The sequence below is a fragment of the Puntigrus tetrazona genome, chromosome 11 (assembly GCF_018831695.1).
Source record: "Puntigrus tetrazona isolate hp1 chromosome 11, ASM1883169v1, whole genome shotgun sequence".
Lineage (NCBI taxonomy): Eukaryota > Metazoa > Chordata > Actinopteri > Cypriniformes > Cyprinidae > Puntigrus > Puntigrus tetrazona.
Genome location: NC_056709.1, coordinates 19963542 through 19976732, shown reverse-complemented (window position 1 = coordinate 19976732; position 13191 = coordinate 19963542). Strand labels below are relative to the sequence as shown.

The following is a 13191-nucleotide window of genomic DNA, read 5'->3' as shown; positions in this document are numbered from 1 at the left end:
AGGTACCACTAACAGAGAAAGTAAACAGAGAGAAGTAGCTCCGGCTGCAATATTCTTCCACAAGACACGTGGAGTTTTGTTTATTAACCGCTAGAGCGGCAAAAGTTTTGGACTGTAGTTTTAACCATGAAAAACAATAACTGAAAAGCTGAAAGTAAACAAAGCATGAATATTAGATGAAAAACATAAGAAACCTGAATAAAAATTTTAAATGTACAAGCTAACTGAAACAAGCTGAAAATTTAAAAAGTGCCTCTTTCTTAGAGCACCAGGGTGCTGTGGATATGAATAGGAATAGAGTGGAAGGTTGTTTAATCTTGAAACCACTTCTATAAATAAGAGGCAGCACCAAGCACTGGAAGAGATGCTGGATTAGAACATGATAAAGAGGGAGAAAGAAAAGCATGTGATTTCGAGGAAGGGGTTGCTTTCTCATCATGGTGGCTGCATGCGTGTCAGTGTGTTTGTCCTCCTCCCTGACTGCTGGTAAAGAATGAAATAGCAGCTCTAAATAACCATTAGTGTGCTAAGCTTGAGGGAGCTGCTTTTAAATATGCAGTGAGGAAAAGCTTCGCACAGTGCTAAAACACGGAGGGAAACCGACCGCTTCACCAAACGCAGCCTGATTTTGAGACTAAATCTTTCCCCCCATATGGTCCTACATGACTGGCATGAGTGCACATTTTGTTTGTATGACTAAAAGCTCTATCATAAACAGATAAATTGGGATGCAATTATGCCTTGTTGTATAACCACTGGGCTTGTTTTTTGTAAAGTCGCTAACACCTGCAGATTTTGAGAGTTATTTTCAGTACATTTGAGTAGCTTGCTAGGAAAATTTTTATTCACTTAAGCAGCTTTGTGTTAGCCTAGCATGAATTTTAATACTTACTCTTTTTAGGTACTTGGTTTTCATTAATAAATACAACCAGTCACTGGCTATATTGTTTTTGAGGGTTATTTCCAGAGTGCATGTGCACATCTTAGAAAAAAATACAATATTTACTGTATGCTTTAGCCTAGCAGGAATGCTAATGTAAGAAATAATTTTGATTTTAGCTTAGTCTAGTCACCGGCTACATTGTTGTTGAGGGTTATTTCTAGAATACATTTGCATTTTCTTGCTAGGAAATCATACTTCAGTGTAGGCTGTATACGTTAGTCTAGCAGGAATGTTAATGCTAACTCTCCAGAAGTCTTTGGTTAGTATTAAAGGGGACATATGGTGTTATTTCAAGTTTACCTTTCTCTTTGGGGTGTTACAAGCTATTTGTGCATAGATAAGATCCTTAAAGTTACAAAGACTAAAGTCTCAAAACCAAATAGATATTCTTTATAAAAGTTAAGACTCAACCACTCCCTCCTAAAACACTTCATTTAAACACGCCCCCACATCGCTAAGTCACAGTGTGGGATTATTTTCATTTTAAATGTTTATACAAAGAATGAAGATGGAACTATTATTATTACTGTAGTGTTGCTGCCGGCGCCATGTTCTGGAGATGGAGATTTGAGTAGGACATGACTAGAAATCAGTGGTTAAGTCGTATTCACAACAGTGTTCCAGAACAGTTTTCAGAAGTGAGATGCAACACGATGTGTAAAACACAGTATAAATGATAATAATCATTATAATCAGTAATTATGTCCCCATTGGATGAAACACATGCCTCATTTGTAATGACTTTCATTGTTTTTGTATCATAGCGCCGGGAACCTGCATCTCGTTATAGTAAGGGTAACATTTCCAGCACAAGCTTGAGGTATTTGACCAATCACAACACCCTTGATAGCTGGCCAATCAGAGCACACCTCGCTTTTCAGAAAGCTTTGTAAAAATCAATGTGTTTCAGAAAGGCCAGGCTTAGAGGAAATACAATAGCGTAGTATGCGGAAAATGTTTTTTTGAACTTTAAACCGCAAACACACTGCATCACACCAAATACACAAAATAGTGTACTTTTTAGCAACATCACGTGACACCTTTAAGTTTGCTTTTCTTCTTTTTCCTTCACATTTCAATTGACAAACCTTTGAGTATGTAATCCTTTATTTTACTCAACACTTGCCTTTTACACAATAGCCCATTAAAGTGCCCGGCTCCTCAGTCCTTTTACATGTCCGGCCATAAAGAGGACAGTAAAATGCTCTGGCCTTAACCCTGCTTGTGTTTGTCTGCACATAAATAAAAGCTGGTTAGATCTCCACCGACAGCCGCATGGTATGAGCATTCAGTAAAGTATAGTCTTCCTTCTTTCTTTCTTTTCTTCCTTCAGACTGACTGTTTTGCATCTTCACTCTAATTGCAGAAAGGTGTTTGGGAAATTATCTTGGCACAATCCCCAAATGACAAATTAGTTTGCATTAGTGTGTGGATCCATCCAGATCCTTCCAATTACTTCCTGTATGTAATCAGACTTATTACAGAACCCTGCTGTGTTTGAGGGGTTTTTCTATCATCTCAACATTCAAGAAGAAAATAAAGGTTTTGCGAAGTATGGGAATACGCTGATCCAATTTTGGGCTTTTTATCGGCAATGAGTCTCCGTAAATCAGAGGAAGTTTAAGAAGGGAACTGTCTGCTTTTAATAAATGGCCTGGCCATAACTTTTCTTTGGGAAACAAGCGTATTGAAGAATATAATTTAATTTCTCGTTTAAATGGCTCAATGAATCAGATAAGGGTAGCGCGCTCGGAGGCAAAGGATGGCATATGAAATTAAATGGAAGCCGAGGAAGGTGGGAGTGTAAAATAGGGGGACGTCAGCATCAGGCATGTCATTTAAATCAATGCACTACCTATCAACACCAGCACGCTTTGCAACCACAGATGTATCGCAGTATCTCCCTTTATAGGACTGCTCCACTTTCCTCTTTAGAGAACTGTAAAATCAACACTTTTTGATTAAAACTGGAACTCCACAGAATTGGAAAAGTCATCATAAAATTTTAAAAGTCCCCCGTGCCTTTGGACATTAATTTATTATTCTGTTTGTTAATTCCTTTAGCTGCCAATAGGCTTTTTGATTTTTTTCTTGCTGTACGAAAACAGCTGAAGTATCACAGTTAGCATTATCATGATCAGAGATGGGCCGTGTTTATTATACATGTATTTAAAATGCTTCAAATATAAAATAGGATTTTGTCATTTGTATTTGAGGGTTTGATGAAAATGGATACACATTTTCGTGTTTTTGTAGTTTTAAAATAATGTAAAATACTTTGTCTGCATGATGACATAATAAAAATGTTTTGTCAAGTTTGCCAAGACTATTATGTGTATATGTCCTGTATACTTCAATGGTTATACTTCTACAGAACTATATTTATACTACTTCCTTGACAAGCTCTGTTGTTACTTTCCGATTACGTTTCTGGCTACATTTGATATGTTAACTGGTTGTATATGTCAGAGAAAATATGTAAATATTGTTTACTTAATCAGCTGAGTCAGTGGAATGATGAAGGGATAGATCAAATAGGCCAACTGATAGAAGGTTTGCTAAGAAATTTCAGGCTACCTAATAAACGTATTTGGTCACACTTTATATTAGGTAGCCTTATCTACTATGTACTCTAATCATAAAATAAGTACAATGTACTAATTATGTTCATATTGTATTGGAAAACACATGGGTAAGGTTAGGGACAGGTTTGGTGGTATGGATAAGTTTAAAGGTGAGTTAAGGTGTAAGTGATGAGTTAACAGTGTAATTATAAATATAACCATAGAAATTAGATTTTTTTTTTTAAATATAAGTACATGTAAAACATGTATGTACACAATAAGTGTATTGTACCAAATTATTAATTTAAATGTAAGTAAGCCCCCCTAATATAAAGTGAGAACAAGAATTATTTAGTAGTTTTAAAATATAGTAGTTACTGCTATGATGTGACTGCTGTATTTTGTAGTTTATTTCGATACATTTGGTATTTGGTATTTTATTTTAAAATACATTTTGATTCATCTTTGCACAAGCCTAATCTCGATAACATCACAAAACGTGTTGTTTGAATGCTTCTGTTGTTTAATACCCTACAGATTTACAAACGAGGAGAATTGCTATATTAAATGACATTATATTATAAAATATATATTTAAAAAAAAAGCTCTTATCCAAGCTGCATTTATTTGATCAAAAATACAGTAAAAAAAAAAATCACACAATATTAATCTTAATATTAATAATATTGTGCTCCTACATTTTTTGGTGAAACCATGTTACATCTTTTAAAAGGACGAAAGAATGAATTTCTTTTCTTTTACGTGAAGGAGAGATGGCCTTATAAGACCAGTGCCTTATAAGACAAACGAAGATTTTGAAGCTGGCTGATTCATCTAAATATTTGATGAAAAATGAAATGCAGATGTTTGTTTCTATGCTTCCTTGTAAAGTCCATATCTGCATTTGTTCAATCATGCACAAGCACAGTTACGTAAGTTTGTTTACACTTTTGGCCCAGAAGCTTAATGGACGAGCGTCTGATGGTCTGTGGGGGATGTAAACATGCATTCAGCTAACAAACAAATGCTACTGCTCTTGCACGTAGAAGTCTCGCTGAATGCGCAGCGACCCATCTCTTCCATTTCATCCATGCTCTTTGGCCACTAGGGGATAAGGGGTTGTGCGAGAGCACGAGCGTGTTCGTGCGATGATGCTGATGGTGGTGATTAAAGGCTTCCATTCCTTTGGGAGATGCAGGGAGGAGTGCCACTTAGTCTCTCACTGGGCGCAGATGGCCCGTGGCAGGATGGATCATGTCACATGGTGCCGGGCGAAATGGGGGCAAGGTGTCCCCTCCCTGCTCTTCTCCGGCTCGCCGTGCGACCTGTCACCAGCCATCGATGTCAGGTGTCGCTGCAGGGATCAGACTGCTCATTAGGTTTGCCTCAATTTCCTCCACCTTCCTGCACCGAGAGGAACAACATTCAATTTGTGTCACTCATTAAGCGTTTTATTCCCTCTGACACTCCGCAGAGGGTCACGCTGCGCTCCTGCTCGCAATAATAGGAATTACTCATCTTTATAAGAAAGATTTGTATCGTTCCGAGAAAGAAACGCCACCCTCAAAGCGAGGGGACAGCATGCGCAAGGAGGTGAGAGCTCGTGGTTCTAAGTTGTTAACATTCGTTCATTCTGGGAGACCTAAGTATAACCGTCTGCTGTCTAGGGAGGTGTTTAGCACTGTCCACTTGGTTTTCATTCTGGTGTGAACATTTTTGCGGTGGATAAATTTAGCCGACTGGCTACCTTGGGGCCCCTAGCTTAAATCCCGTCTATCGCTGTATTTGTGTGTCTTAAGCATGTCTTCTGGCAAAACCTGTTTTAGAATTGGTATTCAGTTACAGTCTGATTATCTGGTTACAGAGGGTTATCATTTTATATAATAATATCTGGAGGCAGATGGTGGGCTTTTTGTAAATTTATAGATGCTATAAGATCCGCTGGCATATGTTAAGATGAGTTTCTTATGTAAATGTCACAACATTTCAGTTATACATTTTACAAAGTATGAATTTTTTCTGCTAAATGTCAACTATTTACATTAAGTACTACAGTTATGTTCCTTATCAGGAAATTAAGAGAAGCAATGCTTCACAAGGGTGAAAAAAAACCCTTCAAATACTAATATCATAATATACATGGCAACCTTGAAACGTGACTAACGCGGTAATGGAAAACTCAGCATGCCGAAGTGAGACTGGCCATCCAATTTATGGATATCAGTGTGACCATTATGACTTAAATGGCCTTGGCTTGTGGGAATAATTGCATTTCTATGGTTGGGCGAGGGCAAGTCTGAATGTGGTAATAAACATACATGTTTTCCAGTTTGGCTCAAAAATTGGAGGGGATGTGAATGTTATGCTCGAGTAAGACGTGGACTAAAATAGAAGCTCGGAATAGTCATAGCACGCGCCAGGATGCCATGTACGAATATTGTCATTATTTTGCTTCTTTCATATATAGGCAGAAACACGTATGTTTTATTTTGGATTAGTCTGTACAAGTAAACTGCGTTTTATGCTTTTACATTTAATTGCTAGTCCTAATTTTGAAGTAGGACTACTTGCCATGAAGGGATGCTAATATATGCATGTCTGTTCACCAATGGATGTTAAGAAATATGGTCTCTGTGGAGGCCATCGCTGCCTTTTGCCCAACAATAAGGATGACCTGATGGTGTGTGATGGTTTCAGGCTATATTCAGGATGTGCTGCTTGCTGGGTTGACACATTGTTTTAATTTCATACAGTATGTCACCAAATTATGTCTAATTTAATGAGGTTTATCTATTTTTTTTTGTTTATTACCAATAAATGCTATGAATGCTAGCATTTCAAGTAAATATATTTGCATGGCAAGTAGACCGAGCCAGCAGAAGACAAAAAAAAAGCTTTGCTTTGCATAAGCCTTGATCTGCTATCATGTTGTCCTCTGTTTATGAGTCACTTCCTTTTAATTTAATATACTGGGGTACCTAATAAATAATTCATCTGCATACCTTCTGATATTTCGCAAATGCCTTGAGCCGTTGGAGCAGACAGCAGCCAGTCTGTCTTACTCTTCCATGTTAGGCCATTCTACAAGGAAAAGTCCATCTGTTCATTGAAGTCCTGGTTTGTTTCTGGGACCGGCACCTTAATGAATGTTAATGACAAATTGTCCAAACATTTTGAAAGCTGAAGGCCAAAACATAAAACCAGGTTGCCATATTCACTCAGAGTCTCCCTTTTTTTTGTCTTTCTTTCCTTTTTGCTTTCTTTTGTTAATGAATTTCCAAGAAGATCAGTTGCTCTGACAGTGCAATCTTCTCGCTCAGCCAGTCTGATGCTGTGATTAGTATTAATTGGACTGAGTCAAAAATGCAGCGATGACCCCGGCTAAGCTGCCTGTGAGTGCAATTAATGAGAAGAGATGCCTTAGTATTCATAACCAAGCTCGCTTGAGAAGACAGGAAGAAATCTTGCAGGACAAAGCAGACTATTTTTGTAGTTTTTTTTTTTTAGCGACAGGCCTTTTTTAATGAACTGCTCTATTGCTATAGGCCAGCAAGGATATATTTAGGGGAAAGTATGCATAATGTAGTTATTGAAGCAGGTTCTTTTGACTTCCTCGTTAAGAAAGACACAAATTTCTTTATTTAAAAAGTGTTTTATCGCTCGCCAACATGTCTTTTTGGCTCCTGTACCACATTTCTAAAGTATGTTCTCACAAACTAAATCTTCTTTTTCTCTTGTTTGTGCAGGCAAATTCATTTTTTCTGTATGTCCAAATGAGTTCAGATGTAACACTCAAAAATGACAGTGTGAATCAGACAACAAGCATTGTGAGCTGAAAACTGAAGTCATAAAATATTTGATTCAACCAGCAGTGAGAGTAAACAATTTTTATACAAAACAGCTTGCTGCAGTACGGGATAAGATTAAAAACTCATTGTCAAATCAAAGTTTTTTAACCAAAGTGACAAATCATTTCTATTTTATGTTTTTTTTTTTTTGTATTTTGTGCTTTAACTAAAATGGCATTCATGTCTTTTAAGTCAGTGCTGACAGCACACGCTAAAAATGGCTTTTCAGTTTTCAGTCCTAATAAAAAAAAAAAGTGTATTAAAATGCATTATTTTTCGGATATAGGATATATATTGAAGCCATCAAATATTTTTAATTACACATACTAAAAGAGCAATATTTAACGGCATCAAATATTTATTTTCATCGCAGGTGTCAAAAACAGAAAGAATGAAGAATAGCTGAACTGGCCCAAGGTCTCGCTCTTTTCTGGTAAGTCTACAGTGCACGAAAACATTGTGTCGAGCTACAAAATGAAATGTTTATGGCCGACCGTTTGATAAATCTCTTCGGTTTGTTTTACTGTCACTGTTTGCGTTCATCATCACGCTGCAAGATGGCAGACTGATGTGTTTGCTTATTCACAGATATGCCCTTGAGGCTTGTGAGCAGTGCTCTGTCTTTACCTCCTTCTTCAGACATATCCGTACCACTCTCGGTACAAAACATATTTGTTTCTGACAGCAGTGCATACTATATGCCTTTGCAGATATGATGCACAACATACTTGCTCTTATTTGTCTTTATGTAGGGTGCCTGTAAGGCCACGAATTCATATGAGCTACACAGAGGAGACGTTGCATCCCGGTCCTGGCTTTCAATTTGATTCAATTTGATTTCTTAGCTCCTTTAGCTGATTTGTTTGTATATGTGCTTACAGAAATGCAGTGCTCAGACAGAGCAATGAGTCTGGGTGCCTGTGCGGTGATGGGCTGTGTTGTGACAGTGCAATTTTTTCTTTCTCTTTGAGACAGATGTCTGTGATCTTTCCTGCCCTGAGTTCATCTGCCCTCTTCAGCGAGCACAAGAGGTGAAGTCCAGCAGGCCTTTTGACCCTATTACGCATATGCTCGCTCACATTTGTGCACATCCGCACATATACACGTGGCTCATTTGCTGTACTACTGTTTCCCAGCGGTCAGGAGTAAGCCCTTGCCCATGGATGACCGAGCCAAGCCTGCTTTTTAGATCGAGAAGAGGGAAGAGGAATGGATAGGTGTACCTTTAAATGAATGTCTAGGCTGCTGTGAGATTATGCACATCAAAAAAGCAACTGGGAATCAACTTGAATGTGGACAGACGATGTGTGCATGTCATTATGCTGGGAAATCATACAGAAAAATCTATTCTGGCCACTTAATTTGTTTTTAGTACATTCCCCTTCCAAAATTTCACCCAAAATTAAACTAAACCAAAATATGGAACAACTAATTAGAACTATAATAACAGACTATACACTGTTGTTTAAAAGGTTTTCAAAATAGGTGTTTGGAAAGACATCAGTTATGCTTACCAAGCTTGCATTTATTTGGTATATATATAGTAAAAATAGAAATATCAGAAACATTGTGAATAATGTTATAAAATGACTATTAAAAAATTGATTATTAAAAGATTTTTTGAATATAACATTTATATTGAAGTAGAAATCTGGAACATTATGCCTATGTATACAAACCTAAACCTAAAATACCTAAAATAATACTAAAATACTACTATTTTTATTTCAGATATGTGAATAATATTTTAACCATTAAAACAACAAAAATTGTATTCAGTTCTGGTATTGTTTCGCAAATAAATTCCATTCTAAAAAGTTCTTGATTCCCAAACCTGGGAGGAATCCCCATTCTATCACCATGTATCACATATAGACTTTATATTTTCTTTTTGAGAAAACCCCCACAAGACTCTCCACATCAATTCCATTGCCTATTGTTGATATACATTTTTATTAAGGCCAGTTTAATAGGGATTATCTCAAATTGTTCACAGGCCAATCCATGATAATAAAAGGGGATTACAGCAGCTAGATGGCAGGGACGTTCATGGAATGATGATAAGTTAAACAAGTCATCACACTCACAAGTCTTAATTTGGATTGAGGCTCTTGCGTGCCATTGTCAACCATATGGAACCAGAGCCATTTGCATGTGGTAAATAGCACAAGACTGTTTCCTTTGTAGCAGATCAATAAACATAATCGACCCTGCCGTTATAGTCAAATGGGCATGTCTTTGCGACAGCAAATATATCTGCTAAGCAGCACCTAGCCTGTCTCATCTTCTTAATGTTGGAAACATCTGCCCTCACTGAAGACTCATCTGTAGGGGGACGGAGGGATGTGCTGCATAAATTTTCTCCCATCACTCACCCTTTCATTCTCTCCCTTCCTTCCACAGTCTCGCCTCTGTATCTCTTTCTCACACTCTGAGGCATCTGTTCTGTCACACCCTTCGCCTCATTAGCGTTGCTAACACGAGGAGGATTTAACAGATGTTTATGACAAACCGGCTCACACTTACCTGCAGGATGAAGACATTAAAAGACCTACAAGATCACAAAACTCCTCCTAAAAGACCACACATGCCTCAAAGCCAGCACAAAGCGGCGGGATAGCGGGCAGAGGAGACACGGCGTTGTATTTGTATTTGCAAGGTAACCCTTAGTAATTGTTTGCTGCTGTACAGTCAGCCCCTAGTGTTTTTATTTTTAGAAAGCAGAGCCGTGGCAGCGATTTGCGCTTCGGTGGGGGCTCTTGTCTTATGCTCAACGTGAAGTGGTTGTTGACAGTGTTCTGTAGGTCCGGACTTATGCCGCTGTCACCTTTGAAAAACATTGGAATGGACTCTTTAAAAGCCAATTATGAGTGTCAAGTGTGTTATTTCATAGGAGGAATCAGTAGGGAACGTGTCAAGTAGGAGTGTTTGTGATTGTGTTCAGTTCGGAACATATTTTTTTTAGAACCATATATTTTGTGTGATTATATGATCGTATGTATATAGCTATAACAATAAAAAATAAATGGATTGAGCTCACGTGAGTCATTGGTATTTTAATAGGCAACTCTCACTTTTTGCTCGCTGCTTGTACATTATTTAGCTTCAGAGTTACTGTTCGAATCCACTTTGAATCCTTTTTTTTCATTTATAATGGAGACGGAGAGTACGAGCTGAGCTTAAATAAATTGCCTCTCATTTAGATTGCCTTTGGATCTAGATGAGATGTGAAGCGCGATAAAGGTCGATTTAGAGAACAATAGCTGTAGTATTATGAAATCAAGACATCTGACGATTCAAAGTGCATGTGAGTTAAACAAATTAGTTTTCAGAACAAGAAAAAAGAACATCATTAACTATCTACTGCACATTGTTACTGTCAGTCTAGCTAAATCATTAATTAAGAGCAGTTCAAGGGACATGGTATTTTTCATTGAATATAATTTAAAAAGTCATACCTCAGAATTTATTGTTGTAGGTAAACATACTCTATTGGGTTGGGTTAAGTTCACCTCATAAAAAAGGACATCATGAGTAGTTAGGAACTATATAAGCCACTAAATGATGAGGAACTGTAAAGATAATAATGTTTACAGTGATGCACTGTCAGAGACCATAGAGCTCCCTCATGCAAGAAAAAGTGTATATTTGCATTCAGTAATCATGCCCATACACAGCACTGAGGGCTAATCAACATTGAGATAAACAAACTATGCAATTATCTTTCCAGTCTAGTTGTCAGGACAAGTCATGTGTTTAATTTCTTGGTACGACTTATTAAGAATTTATTCATTGATGTCTGGGTGCATTTTTATGAGCTGTCAGAATATTTTTCATCGCAAATTGGGTTGTGATTCACTGTCATCAACATCCTATGCCCAAAATTTATTTATGGGCTATTTTATTTATTCATTTATTTGAGGGGTCAAATGGGGGATGTATATCTTCAGGGGAAGAAAATATTAGTCTATAATAAAAATAACAATTTTAGTCAGCATTAGCTGTATTGAATCCATGTCCCTGGTGTCATTTTATACGTTTTTTTCTAATTGTATAATAATAACGATTTTAAAGAATTTTAAGCAAACTGGCCTCTGAAACTGCTTTCCTTTTCGGTTGACGTCACTAAGTTCCTCAGAGCTTTTATTTTTCAACCCTTTCTTTTGGCTCCATTCTAGCTAATGTAGCAAGATTCGTTATCCATTAAAGTTGGTCTCTTTTGTTGATCTGCTTTTCACCTTAGCTTTAAAAACGTGCGCGTTCCTGGTCGGTCCCTCTAGTAATTGGTTTAAGTTGAACTCTGCATGTGTCCACAAACAAGCAGCAACCACACGGCCATTCTTACAAAATACATGATCTAATGTATTTATCACACCCAATCTGTCCTCATTGCTCTCCCCCTCTCCCTCTCTCTCTCTCTCTCGGAGCCGCATAATGCACCGGACACCTGCCAACACTCTCACGTGTGTTGTTCCAATCTTCCAGGATGACACCCACACGCGCACGCTTCCTCCCCACACATGAAGAGGCAGAGAAGGATTAGCACCGTGAGCTGACACTCCTCGGAGGAAAGAGTGTGGAGGAGGACAACAACAATAGGCTCGCTGTGGAGAAGCAGAGCGCGCACGCTAGCTTCTGCAAATTCAACTGCGACAGCGGCACGGCCACGGATAGCAACAGCAGGGAGGAGGAAGAGGAGGAGAGAGGAAGAGAGGGAGGGCGAGTTTCTGGATGCTGATCACTTCAATGAAATGACAGATGCGTGCCCCCACATCCACACAAACGCGCACGCACACTGCGTTATCCTTATTTTCGCAAAGCTTTGGCTGTGGAATTTCAATGCGACATGAAGCGTCACACACACATTCTATCTCTCTCTCTCTCTCTCTCTCTCTCTCTCTCTCTCTCTCTCTCTCTCTCTCTCTCTCTCTCTCTCTCTCTCCTCGGCCAAGCTAATGTGTGAGTCAGTGCTACTCTATCCCGATGTGCTCTGCATGCTGACCATAACTGCCATGCAGCGTGGAAAAGTCTCGACCTGTCAGTGCAACGCACAACTTGAGCCGGGTTTCAAACTATCGACACCTGATTCCGTGACACAACACCACTCGATTAATTCTTAAATATCGAAGAATTAACCTACCTGCTTAGGTTAATTTCTGGCAGGCTTGTTCTCTGCTGGAATCATTTTCAGTTATTTCTCGTGTCAACACCACTAGAAAAGCATCTGCAGTACGCTTTCGAACGTAACGCGTAAACATTACGGTCTTTAGAGAAAAATATAAACTTCCCTACCGTTAACAGATGGGCCATTTTAAGTGTACATCTCGGTCTCTTCTTCCTCTTTTTCTTCTTTCCCTTTTGTTGTCGTTTTTTCTCGTTTTCTGTCTTGACGTTAGTCAATCAACCTGTATCCTCTCTCAGATTGTGTATTAGCGCACCGCCCAGGGTCTCATGCAGACGCTTTGTACGCACCTGCCTTAAACTCGGCTCTATTTCTGACACTGTGTAGGCGATCTACAGAGGACGGATCTGTGTTCTCCGTTCTCTCTCTCTTTTGTCTGTGTGTGGCTGTTGCTGTCAGTGGCTTGCGTACTTGAGCAAGAGACGAAGTGGAGGCAGGCAGATCTCTCTCTCTCTCTCTCTCTCTCTCTCTCTCTCTCTCTCTCTCTCTCTCTCTCTCTCTCTCTCTCTCTCTCTCTCTCTCTCTCTCTCTCTCTCTATCTCTGCCCTTAACGTGTAGCCCCACCTCCTCCTTTTAGAAGTCTCCCATTCTTGCCCCCAACCTCTTTGCAGACTGCTCTATTTTTCCTTCTCTCCTTCATTTATTTCTCACAGT

At 38.7% G+C, this 13191-nt stretch overlaps 1 protein-coding gene across 1 annotated transcript in view; it reads right to left on the bottom strand.

The window, feature by feature from the left end:
• The window catches only part of lrrn2 (leucine rich repeat neuronal 2), a 48735-nt gene extending 35814 nt beyond the window's left edge, over nucleotides 1-12921 (bottom strand). The window contains exon 1 of the mRNA XM_043252723.1: nucleotides 12648-12921. The gene's annotated coding sequence lies outside the window, so the exon portion shown is untranslated. The remainder of the gene's footprint in view (nucleotides 1-12647) is intronic.
• Nucleotides 12922-13191: the final 270 nt, after the last annotated feature.